The sequence below is a fragment of the Oryctolagus cuniculus genome, chromosome 20, assembly GCF_964237555.1.
Source record: "Oryctolagus cuniculus chromosome 20, mOryCun1.1, whole genome shotgun sequence".
Classification (NCBI taxonomy): Eukaryota; Metazoa; Chordata; class Mammalia; order Lagomorpha; family Leporidae; genus Oryctolagus; species Oryctolagus cuniculus.
The window spans coordinates 19,588,289-19,597,616 of NC_091451.1; the positions used below are offsets into that span (position 1 = coordinate 19,588,289).

The following is a 9,328-nucleotide window of genomic DNA, read 5'->3' on the forward strand; positions in this document are numbered from 1 at the left end:
GTGTAGCAGGTAAAGCCACCACCTGCAGTGCCAGCATCCTATATGGGCACCAGTTTGAGTCCCAGCTGCTCCACTTCCAATCCAGCTCCCTACTGATGTGCCTGGGAAAGCAGCAGAAGATGGCCCAAGTCCTTGGGCCCCTGCACCCATGTGGGAGGTCCACAGGAAGCTCCTGGCTTAGGTTGCAGCCATCTGGGGAGAGATCTGCCTCAGCCTCTAACTCTGCCTTTTAAATAAATACAAAAAAATCTTAAAAAATAAAACAAAAAGACACTTGAGATATCCACCTCCCACATCAGAGTACTTGGGTTCAGGTCCTGGCTCTCCTGATTCTAGCTTGCTGCTGATGCACACCCTGGAAGACAGTAGGTGATGGCTGAAGGGACTGGGTTCCTGCCACCCTTGTGGGTTGAATTTCTGGCTCCTCAGCTGTTGCAGGCATCTGGGAAGTGAACCAGCAGATCAAAGATCTCTATTTGCCTATCACTCTTTCTCTCTCTACCTTTCAATTAAGTTAAGTAAGAATAAAAATAATTTTTTAAGCTTATGATGATTAAAGAACAGGAGTTCCTTATAACAAAGCTGGTTATATTAAAATATAAGTAAATAAACCGTCACAAATTATCTACATAATACAACTGAAATGTACTTAAGCTATACATGTGCATAGCTGACCAGAAAAGTATCACTTTTACTTTACCAAAGTCAAAGGTAACCAAGCTCTATCTTAAACAATATTATGAATTTAGCTGATTTCTGTGTTCCTGACACTACCTTTATTGAGAGTCAAATAGTATTCTACCACCTTCAATCCTTCTTTACTAGCCGGGAAAAAAATCTGATAACAGAATCATTTTCTGAGCTAATCATATGTATTTTAATAAAACCAGGTCACCACAATTGAGATTTTGCTATCTAATCAGAGAATTCAAGACTTTGATCTCTGTTAAAAGAACTTAAGGTTTTAGCAAGCAAGTGGGGAAGTAGTAGTTCTGGTAGAGGAAGAATGGAAGTCACTTAACATTAATTTCTAATATAACAGCTCCCCATTTAATCCATTTAAAATGACTGGTGGGTGGAGGGATGCGTTTGGCACATCAGTTAAAGATGCCTGGGGCTGACATTATGGTGTAATAAATTAAGCTACCACTGGGAGACACCATCATCCTGTATTGGAGTGTCAGAGTCCAGGCTATTCTACTTCCAATCTAGCTTCCTGATAATGTGCCTGGGAAAGCAGCAGCACCTGGCCCAAGTGCTTGGGCCCCTGTCATCCACATGAGACATGTATGGAGTTCTTGGCTCCTGGCTTTGGCCTGACCCAGACCTGGCAGGTAGGGCTATCTGGGGAGGGAACCAGTGGATGGGAGATACCTTTTTCTCTGTCTCTCCACCTTTCAGATAAAATGGGGGGAAAAAAGTTTCTTTTAATGATGTGAGGATCTCTTCCTAATTCCATACTCTACTATAGTAGACCAGTAAGAAGGCTTGATCTAGTTATGCTGGGGAACTATTCCCAAGTGTTGCAGGAGCAAAGAACTGCCATCTAAGTCTACATGGTTTTGTCCAAGCTCTCATCCTCTAGGACTAGCACTTCTTAAGTCTATTTCCTTGTGTTCTAATATGATTTTCTTGAGTGGAAGAAAATAAAGGAAGAGTTACAGCAAGCAAGAGAAACTGCAGAGAACTAAGAATAAGTCCACAGGAGAATGTTGTGAATAGGATCATCCTCCCTTACATATGTCACTCCAGGAAACCTGCCAAGAACCACTCACTGCTCTAGACACACTTCCTGCAGTTCCTCCAGACTCCTCCTTTAAGCACATGTCAGTATTCTCATCATCCCTTAGCTTCAATCTTTTCGTCTTAAAATGCCCAAGTGCATATTTTATATCCTCCTAAATACATGGCAATATTTTCTTAAATGACACCCTATTCATCACCTTTGTTGCACATCTGAACATACATCCTAAGGTTTTATATATATTTATACCTCTAATAATGAAAATTACAATGTGGTACATTACTAAAATAAATACTCTTTGAAACTAAGGACTTACCATAATGTCAAGATGAAAAATATCATAGAAAAAAAATTTTTTAATTTAAGGAGTATGTTGTTCCATAGTTCTATCAAGGAAACATATCAGAATCAGAAATTGGAAGAATTCAACATCTATTCTGTAGAAATAAAATTTATTAAAACACAATAGATGTGTTCTGGAAAGTCCAAAACCAAAATGTACCTTTTCAAGAACTATTATAGAAACTACTTTATTTTAAAGGTAATAAATTTACTTGGTAATCTTTTTTGATAAACATTCTTGAAGCAAACTAAAACCCACATTTAGGGTTTTTTTGTTTGTTTGTTTTTTACAGGCAGTTAGTGAGAGAGAGAGAGAAAGGTCTTCTTTTTTTGGTTGGTTCACCCCCCCAAGTGGCTGCTGCGGCCAGCGCACCACGCTGATCCGAAGCCAGGAGCCAGGTGCTTCTCCTGGTCTCCCATGCAGGTGCAGGGTCCAAGCACTTGCGCCATCCTCCACTGCCTTCCCAGGGCCACAGCAGAGAGCTGGACTGGAAGAGGAGCAACCGAGACAGAATCCGGCGCCCCAACCGGGACTAGAACCCAGAATATAGGGGTTAAATACCTTTATAGAACTAGATTTTCAGACACCAACAATTCCATTAGTACTTATTATATGGGTGGTTGAAGGGCAGCAAGCAGAAAAACCACATCAGAAGCTATTTTAAAGAACAGACATCTTTAAGAGAAAATAAACTTAACTAGTATTAATAGGACTTTTATTTTATTTATTTTTAAAGATTTATTTGAAAGTTAGGGTTACACAGAACGAGGAGAAACAGAGAGAAAGAAGGTCTTCCATTGACTGGTTCACTCCCCAATTGGCCCCAAAGGCTGGAGCTGTGCCAATCCAAAGCCAGGAGCCAGCAGATTCTTTCAGGTCTCTTATGCTGGTGCAGGGGCCCAAGGACTTGGGCCACGTTCTACTGCTTTTCCAGGCCATAGCAGAGAGCTGGATCAGAAGTAGAGCAACCAGGACTCGAACCAGCACCCATATGGGATACCAGCACTGCAGGCGTCAGCTTTACCCTGTATGCCACAGCACCAGTCCCAGGACTTCTATTTTAAAAAATCATTTACCTGAATAAATTTTGATATGTGAAATAGAGTCTCATTAAATAATATAGCTTGGATGGCCAGCACCACGGCTCACTAGGCTAATCCTCCGCCTTGCGGCACCAGCACATCGGGTTCTAGTCCCGGTAGGGGCGCCGGATTCTGTCCCGGTTGCCCCTCTTCCAGGCCAGCTCTCTGCTGTGGCCAGGGAGTGCAGTGGAGGATGGCCCAAGTGCTTGGGCCCTGCACCCCATGGGAGACCAGGAGAAGTACCTGGCTCCTGCCATTGGATCAGCACGGTGCGCCGGCCGCAGCGCACCGGCCACGGCAGCCATTGGAGGGTGAACCAACAGCAAAAAGGAAGACCTTTCTCTCTGTCTCTCTCTCTCTCTGTCCACTCTGCCTGTTAAAATAAATAAAAAATTAAAATAATAATAATATAGTTGGAGCAAACAGTTTGAGATTTAAAAAACACTATCAACCACAGATTAATGAAGCCTTATGTAAAATAGGATAATCAAAAGCATTTGTAGATAAATATGATTAAGTTACAGATGATATGTCAAATTATTAAAAGTCCATTCATTAAAAGTGATCAAACTGCTCAATGTTCACAATTATGAAGAATTAACTTTTATATTTTTCCTATAGTTGATTAAAATTTCACACTCTTCCATCATTTTGCATAAAACTGAATGATCTATATAATTATGCAATGACTTGAAGAATAACCATTCTATGGGCCAGCACTGTGGCATAGTGGGCTAAGCCTCCACCTATGGTGCCAGCATTCCTATAGGCACCAATTCTAGTCCCAGCTGCTCCTCTTCCGATCCAACCTTCGGCTATGGCCTGGGAAAGCAGTAGAACACAGCCCAAGTGCTTGGACCCCTGCACCCATGTGGGAAACCTGGAAGAAGTTCCTGGCTCCTGGCTTCAGATCAGCCCAACTCCGGCCCTTGTGGCCATCTCGGGGGTGAACCAGCAGATGGAAGACCTCTCTCTCCTTCTCTCTCTAACTTTACCTCTCAAATAAACAAATAAAATCTTAAAAAAAAAAAAAAAAAAAATCCAGTGGTGGGGGTACCCCATTTAACTCAATGCAAAGAATCAAAAACTTTCATCCTTATAATGTTTGTCATGGAAAAAAATCAGTGAATTTGTTTTGTGAAAAGATTGCTCCTGCTTTGGAACTCAAACCTGTGATGATTATATTTTGTAGTCTTCCAAAAAATATTTTAAATATAAAAACCTGAAATATAATTGAAAATTATTTTTGAGAGAAAATATGCAAAAATCCTGATGTAACACTACACCAACAGTTTCTTCACAATTTCATAAAACATTAATGAAAGGGTTACATAATCTCGTAGGTTAAAGACTTGCAAGCACCTTTTTCAGTTTTCAAAATTGCTTTCTCTGTTCTTTTATCTATTAGCACGGATCTAAAGCAACACCATATAGTTTTCAAATAAACTATCTAGTTTTCAGTAAAGAAAACTCAAACCATGAGTAGCAAAAGACACACGCATATTTTCCTATGGCTTTAAATAAGTATTGGTTGCATTTAGGTTTTCTTGGGCTAGTGAAAGTTACAGCGTATACCATATCCAATTCACTCCCAGAGGAGAAAAACATCAAAACAAAAGTGCCTGCTTAATAAACAACTTACTCTGTAGTTACGCGTCTATCCCAGGTGCATTTTGTTGTCAAGTATTATCACTATTTCCTCTCCACAAAAACCTAGAAACTGTATATCCAGTTCACTTAAAAATATCTTCGTTTTATATTAGTGAAAAGCCAAGAAATCTTTAAAATGCCTTTACTGTCTAAAAAGGAAATAACTTTTCACTCTTCTCTTTTAAAATGTTTCTTATTTTGTTTTTGCTTATTTTCTATACATGAAACGTTCTCAAACCAGTTCATTTCAGCGGTGTTACCATCAATATGTCTGTACACCCTTAGGTATTTTACCGACAGTGCTTTAAAGTGATAAAAAAGAAAGGGTGAACAAAAGGGCACAAGTGAAACAAAACTAGATCACATTTGAGAAACACCACTCAATTTCTGCTTCAAGCTCTCTCAAGTCCTCATGCCAAAGATTCTCAACATTCAAAAGAAGTTCCAGGGTCAGAAGCACAACACAATATGTGATAAGACAAACACAGGAGAATGCAACTCAAAAATTGAAAAAATTTAACGGAATGTATAACCACCTAAGAATTATCACAGAAATAAAAATAATAAGTCCAATTCCTAGGTATTAGAGGGTTGCTTTCAATACACTGAGTGGCTCGAAACAGGTTTTTAAACATTTAACTGTATAAGTCACTTTATATTGTGACATACGTTTACGAGAAAAGCTCAAAACAATACTTTTCCTTACCAAGCTCAAATGCTGGCCTACCCTGATCTAATTCATTTTATTTTCAATGCTGGTGGTAACCCACAAAATTGATTTTATAAATTACTAATAAATCATGACCCACAGCTTGAAAAATCGAGGCTTAAAAATGGATATCTTTTACAACAGGATCCTTTTTGCAATTTGCCTCTTTAACAGGATGGGCAGGCATTTCAGGGCTGCCACATTATTACTATTTTCATTAAAACAAGTTCTTAAACAGTGGTCCTCTTAACCCACCTAAGCATCACCTGAGAGGAATACAAATTCCTGGGCCTCAGCCCAGCCCTCCCGCATCAAAAACCGCAGGTGGGGGCCAGCAGTGAGTATTACCAAGCCCTTCAGGTGCTTCACAGGCAAGCAAGCAAGACCTCGGATCTGCATCCCCTGCTTAACAATACACAGTGCTTACTGTGTGCCAGTAACTATTCTAAAAGTTCTACAAATACTCATTCATGTAAAAATAAATAGATGAAACAAAACCACTGAGGTAGGAACTATTACTACCCCTTTTATACAGACAAGGAAACAGCAGAGGCTAAGCCGGCCAAGGGAAGTGGCGGAACTAGAATTCAAACACATTTTCAATTTAGCAGGGTCTGCCTATCCTCGACAAGAATATTCTCGGATTTAGTTCCCAGTTCTCCTCCCTTCCTTCAGCCACTCCTCCCCTTTCCCTCTTAAATCCCTCATCCTGTCACTGTCCTTATTTTCTAACATTACTGTCGTCACGCTAGAACAAATTTCTCTTCTAAGGCACCGGAATGCAAGTCACTTAAACTTGCTTTTAGGCTCTTTTGCTGCGGCCTTGGAGGGCACCTTAGTGTTAAGTAGAAGCTGAAGTTTGTTCTGCTTCTGAAAACCTTAGAACCTATCACTTTTCAGAAGAACCCAATACTGGCCCCTCTGCTGCTTTCTCGCGTTTACTGTCCTGGCCAGCTTCCACCAGACCACTCTCCCGGGGAACTTTCTCATCCTATCTCCTCCCTTCCTACAGGGAAACCACGTCTCCCTTCCCACCCCCGCCCACCTGGACCCATTTTGCTGGACTCCTCTCCAACCAGGGGAACTTCCACTCCCCGCTGGACCCCCGCCCCGGCCTCGAGCCTGAGCTGCGGCACCAGGACTTCTTTCCCGGTTCCCTGGGGATCCTCAGTCCCCGGAGCTGCAGGTCCACTCTCGGGTCTCCTTTCCTGGCCCAGCTATGGGGGCAGGGCGCTCCGATTCCCCTCGCCCGAGCAGTTCAAGGTCTCCACCCGTCCGACCCTCCTCAAGACCCGCCGCTCCTCCGCCGCCACTGCAGCCTTTCTCCGGGGAACCTTTCCCAGGAGGGCCCCCGACCCGCTCCCCGTCTCTCCTCAGACGCCCCGACTCGGCCCCGGGCCGCTCCCCGCCACCCCCCGCCCTCGGTCTTCCCTTCCCCTTCTCTTTCCGACCGGGGCCACTCCCAGTTTCCCTGGGCACCCCCCGCCCCCGTTCTCTCCGCAAGGGTCGCTGGCGAGTTTCCCGGGTTCTCCTTCATCCTCACCCCCAAGCTGCCCAGGGTATTCCCAAGTGACCCCACCCTCGGACCTGGTCGTTACGGGTCGCCCCCGGGTACCCTCTCCATGGGACCCCAGCCGCTCCCGTCTCCTCAGGCGCCTACCCCGCACACGCCGGCCGCCAGTCAGTGCCCCAGACCTGAGCAACTCGCCGTCCCAAGGGACCTCCTGGCCTCACCCGCTTGGGTCCGGCGCCAGCCTACCTTCCCAACGCCAACTCCACCGCCGGGAGCCGGGCCATTCTCCCACGAGCCCAGTCAGCGCGAACTCGCAGCCACCGCCGCCTCCGCCTCCGCCCTGGCCCCGGCCCCGACCCGGCCCGCAGTCCAGGCCCCCTTCTTTCAGCTCCCGCCTCCAGAGCGCAGAGCCAGTTTCTGCTCCGCCACGGCCCCCAGCTCTCAGGTTCGCGTTACCGGCACTCACCTGCCGCTGGCCCCGGACAACTCCAGCGCCACTGCTTCTACCTCGGCCGCCAGTAGCCACCAAGCGCCACCACCTCCCCCATGACAACAGGCCCACCCTGTTTCATACTTCCGACCTATCCATTGGGCTGTGGGGCGGCGGCCGTGTGTTCTGATTGGCTTAGTTTACCCGCCTATCATCGCCTCTTGACCGCCCCTTTTCCTGGATCTGTTATTCGCCCCCGCCCAGACCTGAAGCGTCCTAGACCAAGCTCTAGTTGTAATTGGTTGATTGTTGAGAAGCTCGAAGTTATTATAGGCTGCTGAAAGTGTCTGTTAAGTTGACAGGCAAGGGATGTGACGGCCATGATTGTTCGAGCTTGTGCAGTTTGGTTGCGCAGTAGAAAGCCAAAAAAAAAAAAAGGGGGGGGGGGGGGGCGACGCTCACCTCTGAGGTTACGGGGGAAGGGTTAACTCTTTGTTGTAGAGTTCACTCTGTAAAACTCTGCGCCTTCTTCAACTCCCTACCTACAAGGAGCTCATCACGGCCGGCTTTCTCAGAGCTAGTACTCGCGAAACACCAACATCAAGGGCTGTGTTTAAGAAGTGATTCTAACCTCGCGGGAGAAAGATACCGTAGAGATTAACATTTCTCCCCCTTTATTTATTTTTTTTTTTGAGGTTCCAGCTCACCCAGTTTCCTCGAAGTTCCTTCCGGGAGTCTCTGAAGGGCAAAGTGCAGCCGTTTGTTTAGCAGAAATCAGTACACGTCCCCAGCAAACCCGAAGTGGCCTGGTGAGAGTTCTCCGGCTTGCAGACCCCTCCTGGCTGGCTTCTGCCAAGCGACCAGGCGAGTTCGGAACAAGCCTGGGATGCTCTGGAAGTGAGGATCCCGCTCCGTCCCACCCCGCCCACCTCCACCCCCACTTGGTTTTGATGTTCGGCAGTTCTTAAATAGCCCTACTAGCTAGCTGTGTCAGATACCTTAAAAGCTTCTTTTTTCTTTTCTCTAAACCTCCCCTCTTCCTAGCAGTCTAAATTAGTACAATTGAATGAATTGCAGTTTTTTTTTCCTAACTTGGCAAAATGCACAAGAATAAATGATTTCATTTTTATTCATTTGGGTACAAATCACAGTAGGCATTTTGAAGAAATCTGGTGTTGCTATAAAAACTCTTATGCTTCTAGAAATATATTCATCATTAGCTTTTTTGCTTTTCTTTTTCATTTCCACCCACTTTTTCTGTTTTCAAATAACAAAATGCTGGCCTGATTACAATTTCTAAATCAGATTTAAATGTACCTTCCTCACAACTCTGCTAATAATACATTAACCCATGGGCCATGAAACCTACACCCAGGAATGGGTTGGGACACAGTCAAGGAAGCATTCTCCTCAGAAGTATTTCCTGGAGCTGCTGCTGTGGCTTAGCCAGTGCCTGCAGCGCCAGCATCCCGTGTGGACGCCGGTTCAAGTCCCAGCTGCTCTCTGCTATGGCCTGGGAAAGCAGTAAAAGATGGCCCAAGTCCTTGGGCCCCTGCGCTCGCGTGGGAGACCAGGAAGAAGCTCCTGGCTCCTGGCTTTGGATCAGCTCAGCTCCAGCTGTTACGGGCATCTGGGGAGCGAACCAGAAGATGGAAGACCTCTGTCTCTCTCTCTCTCTGCCTCTGCCTCTCTGTAACTTTGCCTTTCAAATAAGTAAATAAATCTTTAAAAAAAAATTACTTCCTGTCGATCAAGAATCTGGACTTTGGAAATGTGCCTTGCCTCGTCCTTCTTCCTGCTGATTCTTCTATTTACCAACCTCCTGTCCTTTCCTGAGCAAGCTACAAGGATTCTGAA

At 45.1% G+C, this 9,328-nt stretch overlaps 1 protein-coding gene across 50 annotated transcripts in view; it reads right to left on the reverse strand.

Moving 5' to 3' along the window:
* Positions 1–8,384, reverse strand: part of NUMB (NUMB endocytic adaptor protein) — a 176,411-nt gene extending 168,027 nt beyond the window's left edge. For 25 of the 50 annotated variants that reach the window (XM_070065244.1, XM_070065219.1, XM_070065241.1 and 22 more), the window contains exon 1: positions 7,508–7,663. The gene's annotated coding sequence lies outside the window, so the exon portion shown is untranslated. Of the gene's footprint in view, positions 1–7,287; positions 7,664–8,178 lie in introns of those variants that run through there. The other 25 variants (XM_070065215.1, XM_070065209.1, XM_070065203.1 and 22 more) reach the window with 13 other exon arrangements.
* Positions 8,385–9,328: the final 944 nt, after the last annotated feature.